The sequence below is a fragment of the Lutra lutra genome, chromosome 8 (genome assembly GCF_902655055.1).
Source record: "Lutra lutra chromosome 8, mLutLut1.2, whole genome shotgun sequence".
Lineage (NCBI taxonomy): Eukaryota > Metazoa > Chordata > Mammalia > Carnivora > Mustelidae > Lutra > Lutra lutra.
Genome location: NC_062285.1, coordinates 44,908,117 through 44,914,601, shown reverse-complemented (window position 1 = coordinate 44,914,601; position 6,485 = coordinate 44,908,117). Strand labels below are relative to the sequence as shown.

The window sequence follows — 6,485 nt, the reverse complement described above, 5'->3', positions numbered from 1 at the left end:
TATCTCAGCTCTACATATCAGGAAGCCAGCTGTTTATATGCTTTGAGGTATTTCTCCATGATTTCCGTAGAGAAAATTATAAAACTTTATTAAGATATGTAAAAGAGACCTTGAATAAATGGAGAGACTTACCATGTTTATGGGAAGACAGCATCACAAAGATGCCAATACTCCACAACTTGAATTATAGATTCAAAGCAATTACAGTCAAAATCATGGAACTTGTTAAGCTAATTTTATAATTTATGTGGGAGGGAAAAGGATCAAAAATAGCCAAGATACTTTTGAAGTATCAGGTATGAGAACTTAATGGGAAGCTATGATTAAGGAGTGAGGTGATAACATAGGGATAGGTATGGGATAGATATTTACATAGTATCAAAGTACTCTCTAAAGCTTATCAATTAGATATTATTATAAGTTCAAAATATTTATTATATAAAATTTATAAGAGAAATTTGGCAGACACCAAATTAATCACTTAATAGAAGTTAACTTGAATATCATATGCCTCCATACAGGAACATGCTGGAAAGGACTCAGAATCACTTCTGTGGTCTTCTGGCCCCAAATGCATAACCTAGAGGTGATTTTGAGGAAATACTAGACAAATCCAAAATAAGGGGCATTCTACAAAGTAATTGGCCTGTACTTCTCAGAAGTGTCAAGGTCATGATTCCAACAGATGACCGAGGAACCGTTCCAGCTTGGAAGCCAAAGAGGCATGACAACTACACACAGGATGAAAGAAACTATTGGGACAACTAGCAAAATTTGAATATAATGTGTACATTTGGTGGCGGCGGTATAGAATGCTATTCTCTTGGTTTCAGGGGTTGTATTTGGCTGTGTAGGAGACTCTCTTTGTTTTTAGGAAATGCATACTAAAGTATTGGTTTAATAACTGGTGTCATATTTGAAAATAACATTCAGGAATGGTTCGGAGATAAAGATCACACATGCAGACACACAGGAGGAGAGAAAGAGAAGAAAATGTAATAGAATGTTAATAGCTGTGGGGTGGAAGAAGGATATGTATCAACTTTTCCATTATTTTAAAATAAAGAATTAAACGTGTACACTGGGAGCTCCTGCAAATACAAAGAAAAGCACATGTAACATAAGAATGGAGGAAAACTCCAACAGACATTGCATGCAAGAGCATATTTATGCAGGTGGGGGGCTGAATGCGGGAGACTGGGAGATCAGGATGTGCACTGGCCTGCATCCCAGATTAGTCAGGTGGTGGTTGGGTCCTCCCCCCACGCAAACGGGCCAAGGTGCCACGTGTGCGGGCAGAGAGCTGAGGAGCAGTCTTATTTTTTTTTTTCTTTTTTAAGATTTAAAAAATAAAAATTTATTTGACAGAGATCACAAGTAGGCAGAGAGGCAGGTGGGGGGTGGGTGATGGGAAGCAGGCTCCCCAATGAGCAGAGAGCCTGATATGGGGCTCGATCCCCTGGACCTGAGATCATGACCTGAGCTGAAGGCAGAGGCTTAACCCACTGAGCCACCCAGGCACCTCATCAAGGTGCAGTCTTAAAAAAATACAACAGGGGCGCTTGGGTGGGTTAGGCATCTACCTTCTCCTCAGGTCTTGTTCCTGATGTCTTGGGATTGAGTCCCACTCTGGGTTCCCTGCTCGGTGGGGAGTCACTCCCCCCCCACCCTATTCCTGCAATCTCTCTCTTAGGTAAATAAGTAAAATCTTTTTAAAAATTAAAAAATACAACATAAAAATGGCCTGGAAAAGAGCTCCGGCCTTCCTGGCCAAAGGAGCAGAGAGGATGGAGACGGTCATCGCTGTAGATGTCAGGAGGCGAGCTGCAGTTCAAGTTGCCACAGCGGGTCTGGCTGGCAAAGACCCAGTACAGTGCAACCCAGACATTGTCATTTGTCCTGATGCCCGTCTGGAAGATGCCAAAAAGATGGACCTTACGACATCATGGTTCTGTCAGGAGGTGACCCGCACAGAACTTACCTGAATCTGCTGCTGTGAAAGGGACACTGAAGGAAAGAGAGAACAGGAAGGGCCTCGTAGTCGCTCTCTGGACAGGTCCTGCTCTTCAGGCTCCTGAAATAGGTGTTGGGAAGCAAAGTCACAACACACCCACTTGCTAAAGATGAAATGATGGCACGTTGTTTCAGCGCCTCCGAGGAACCTGTGGGGGAAGGATGACCAGATCCGCAGGAGCAGGTGGCCTGGAACCTTCAGCTTTGAGTTTTGGTCTTGGGACTGTGGAGGCGCCATGGGCCAAGGACGTGGCTAACCAAGGGAAGGCCCTGCCCGTTCTTAAAGATTAAGCCTGAAATCTCTGATAATGAATTAGAGTAACCAGCTGTTTGTAATCATCCTCAGCCGGCTCACTTTCAGCCAAACGGGCAGTTCTTGTGCACAGAAGCCTGGCCACCGCCCTCATGCAGTCTGGCTAGGAAGCGGCAGCCACTCAGAGCTTGGCCGCCTGCACCCACGTCCCCGCGGTTCTGAGCCTTGATTGTAGAGTAAATGGCATTTAGCAAACAATGGTGACTTTGTGTGTCTCTGGTTTCCCCTTTTTGTGTGTGTGCGAAACCAGATTCATTGCAACCATTCAGTGTTGATGTAGCTGCTGAGATACGCGAACAGTGAACCCGTTTGACACAGCAACGAAGAAAAGCATAAAAGCGAGGAGTTAAGAAGCTTGTGATTTTCTCCCATTTGTTAATTGTGTATTGTTAATATACTATTAAAAATACCAGTGGGGAAAAAAAAGCGTATTTATGTGGCCAATAAAGCCATGATGACATACTGATCTGGCATCATGCTTGGTGCTGATCAAGACCACAGTAAGGGACCATTTTGTATAATATTACAAAATAAAAGTCTGGAACTATCAAGGATTTAGTTTCAAATGATCCATTATAAGTTTCTGGAGGGAACATAATTTATTGCTGTCACTCCAAACAAGAACTTGACATTGTCTTCAAATGTTGAACACTTACATACCCCATGGCCCGGCAATTCCACTGTAGGTATATAGCTAAGAAAATTACTACGCGTTCATCCGGGAACATGTATGGCACGCTCATGGCACTACTATTTGCAGTAGAAAAAAACCTGAAAACCTAAATGCTCAGCAGTAGAAGAGTGGGTGAATGAACTGTGGTACATCTGCACCATAGATAAATTTAGCAGTGTAATATGAAATGAGAAAAGAATCCTACCCCCCCCCATCACATACAGCAGGATACCATTTTTGCAGAGATAAAATAACTAAAATTTAAAAATGGTGACTGTGTAGTCAGTTCATAAAACTGTGTAAAAAAATGCAAGAGGATGGTAGATAACACAGAATATGTGTTTTTGTAGCTGTAGAGAACACTTTGTCTTAGAGGTAAATTAATGTTTCAATTTCTGGACAACAAAAACTTTTGGTAACTTTTAATTAAAAGGCTGTTTTGGCTTTTATTCATCAAGTTATTAAAGTCTTAGGGTTCAGCCTTATCCAGGGTATCCATTAAACAGATTTGGCCTGTAGTTTTTTGTGGTGGACAAAATAAGAAATGTTATACACGTAATTGTTTTCACGAAGGCAGAGATTTTTGTCTTTTGTATTTACTATTGCATCTCAAGGGTCTAGAAGAGTACCTGGCACATAGAAGACAATCAACAAATTATATTTCCCAATACATAATAATATTGAATGAATGTAAACTTTTCCATGTTGTAGGGTGACATTGCAGTAACATAAAGTGTCCAGTGGGTGGAGCCCATGCTGCGTTTTGTATATGACCCAAGCCTTCAAAAATTTTTTTGATGAATGTGTCCATAGCTTTGCATTAGGTGGTTCTGCTAGAGCTCTGGGGTAAGTTTAGATTTTCTTTGAAATATATTACCTGATGCCAAAGTTCAACCTTTTTTGTTTGGTATTTGTATTTGATTAACAACTTTCTAATAGAAAATACAAATCATTTGGTTTTTGAGTTAATGTTAAATGAAAAGTTTTTCCTCTCTGTGAAATTCAACTAGATTGTTAAATTTCTTGCGTTCATTTCTGAGTAAAAAACTAAGAATGTTAAATAAAGAGAAAAATCTGTTTAAAAGAGAATGAGAGGCCATAGGTGGTAAAGAATGGAACAGTCAACTATGCTGACATCTTCTAACTGAAAACTGAATCAAAGCAGTTTTCTCTATCACATAGAGAATTTATATGGCATTCACATAAATGCAGCATATTTGAATTAAGTTATTTGATCTCTTCAGTTTTCTTTCTGGAGCCCCTAATCTAGATGCTCATGGTCATATGGTTCTGCATATCTGTTAACCAGGCCCACTTCTCACCCCTTCCCACTTGGGAAAACTTCTCTGTGCTCTTGGAACTAAGGATCTGTCATCTGCAAAATTCATAGACCCTCCACTTCTCTAAATATTCTTTTTACTTTTTTGCTCACTGGAAAGCTGGCTCTTATGTGAGGACCCCGCTTCTCTATCTTTCTCATTCACCAGCCCCCCATGCCCTTGTACAAGAGGGCCTGGAGGGGCAGGAGAGGCCTAATGGCCCCTCATCACCATTCTCCTTCCACTTTCCAAAAACTCCAGCTTTTAAATCCTTGTCGTCAGACTATTCTACAATCCCAGCCTGCTCCATCATTGACTTCTGTCCCTCCTCATTTCTTTAATATTTTTAGCTCCTGGCTCACTGCCATTGTCTTCTTGAGATTCCCATAACAATTTTTGGTCATTTCAGTATCCAGATAAATGATTCTTTCAACACCCCATGCTCTTGGCTCCTTAACCTCCTCTTCTCCTGAGATCTTGTTCTTTTCTTTACCTCAGTCCTCATTCCCGTGGTCATACTGGCCCCTGTGTTGACCAAAAACGACTTTCCTACGTTAACCTCAGTTTCAGGAACCCACTTCCCTACCACCACAGCCTGTTTCTCTACCTCCATCTCCCTGACCTCCCCTGCGCCGCCCCCCCCCACCCCCTACATCCTCACTTCTGCAGCCCTGCCAGGCCTCCAATCCACTGCTCTGACCAGTTTTTCTCCTCCTCTCGCTCTCCCCCGTGACCTCATTTTACGGCCATACCTGGGCTGGATTCCTTGCTTGGACATCATAGTAATCCCCTTGCTTCATCCTTCATCACCGGTGCCTGGAAAACCCCAATCCCAGTTTAACTAATTCTGTGCCTGCTCCATGCCTGCCCCTTGCAGAGGAACGTGACCACATGAAAATGTACAGCTGGGACCCCATCCATGTGAAATGTACCTCCATTAACCTCACATGGGCCTTTCCCTCCACCTGGCTGCCCTACTGCCTCCCCCTGGCCCACTCCCCCATTTTTCTCCACCAGTGTTTTTCAAGTTGTGCACTAAAAAATCAAAACAGACTGGACCGAAAAGAACTTAATAGAGTTCCAGCACATAATAAGAGTAAATATTATTTCATGAAATGCTTGTATCAGTTATATGTGTACCTACGTTTACATATACTTGTGTGCTGGGTTAGGATGTAAAAGGTACTTCGCATTAAAAAAAAGTTCGAGGGGCACCTGGGTTGCTTGGATAGTTAAGCATCTGACTTTGATCTCAGCCCAGGTCTTGATCTCAGGCTCCTGAGTTCAAGCCCCATGTTGGGCTCCAAGCTGATATGGAGCCTATTAAAAAAAAAAAAAAAAAAAAAAAAAAGTTCAAGAAAGCTTGTCTTAGACAATTGTTTCATATCTTCTCCTCTCCTCAAACTTTCATCACCTCCCCCATCTCATTCTTATGTGATGATCCTGCTTCCTATTGATTAAGTAATTACAAGGAATTAGAGGATTTTTTCACCTGCCCATCTGCCTGTGCCCATATCCTGTTCTCCCTCCGTTACTCTCTGCATCCCTAAGCCCTGTCCCTTCACTTGTCTCCTAGATCCCCTCAATCCACAACTGCTCAAAGACACTGGTTTTATTTATTACCCTGTAATCAGATCTTCATTCAGGTTCTTTTTAATGCCTCACCAATTCCCCCTCTCTGCTAGATCATTGTTATTAATTCCAATCATTCTATAATAGTTCCCATCTTTAAAACAAATATCAAGGACGCCTGGGTGGCTCAGTCAATTAAGGGTCTGCATTCAGCTCAGGTCCTGATCCTAGGGTCCTGGGATCGAGTTCCGCATCAGCCTCCCTGCTCAGTGGGGAGCCTGCTTCTCTCTCTGCCCGCTGCTTCCCCGGCTTGTTCACACTCTCTGACAAATAAATAAAATCTTAAAAAAAAAAAAACCACCGGGGCACCTGGGTGGCTCGGTGGGTTAAGCCTCTGCTTTCGGCTCAGGTCATGATCCTAGAGTCCTAGGATCGAGCCCCACGTCAGGCTCTCTGCTCAGTGGAGAGCCTGCTTCCTCCTCTCTCTCTCTCTGCCTGCTTCTCTGCCTACTTGTGATCTCTGTCAAATAAATAAATAAAATCTTTAAAAAAAAAAAACCACCAAAATAAATATCAAAACCAGACAAAGCCTTTG

The 6,485-nt window shown here is 42.4% G+C and overlaps 1 pseudogene; it reads left to right on the top strand.

Moving 5' to 3' along the window:
* The first annotated feature begins 1,739 nt into the window (after positions 1–1,739).
* LOC125107564 (Parkinson disease protein 7-like) lies at positions 1,740–2,304 on the top strand (annotated as a pseudogene).
* Positions 2,305–6,485: the final 4,181 nt, after the last annotated feature.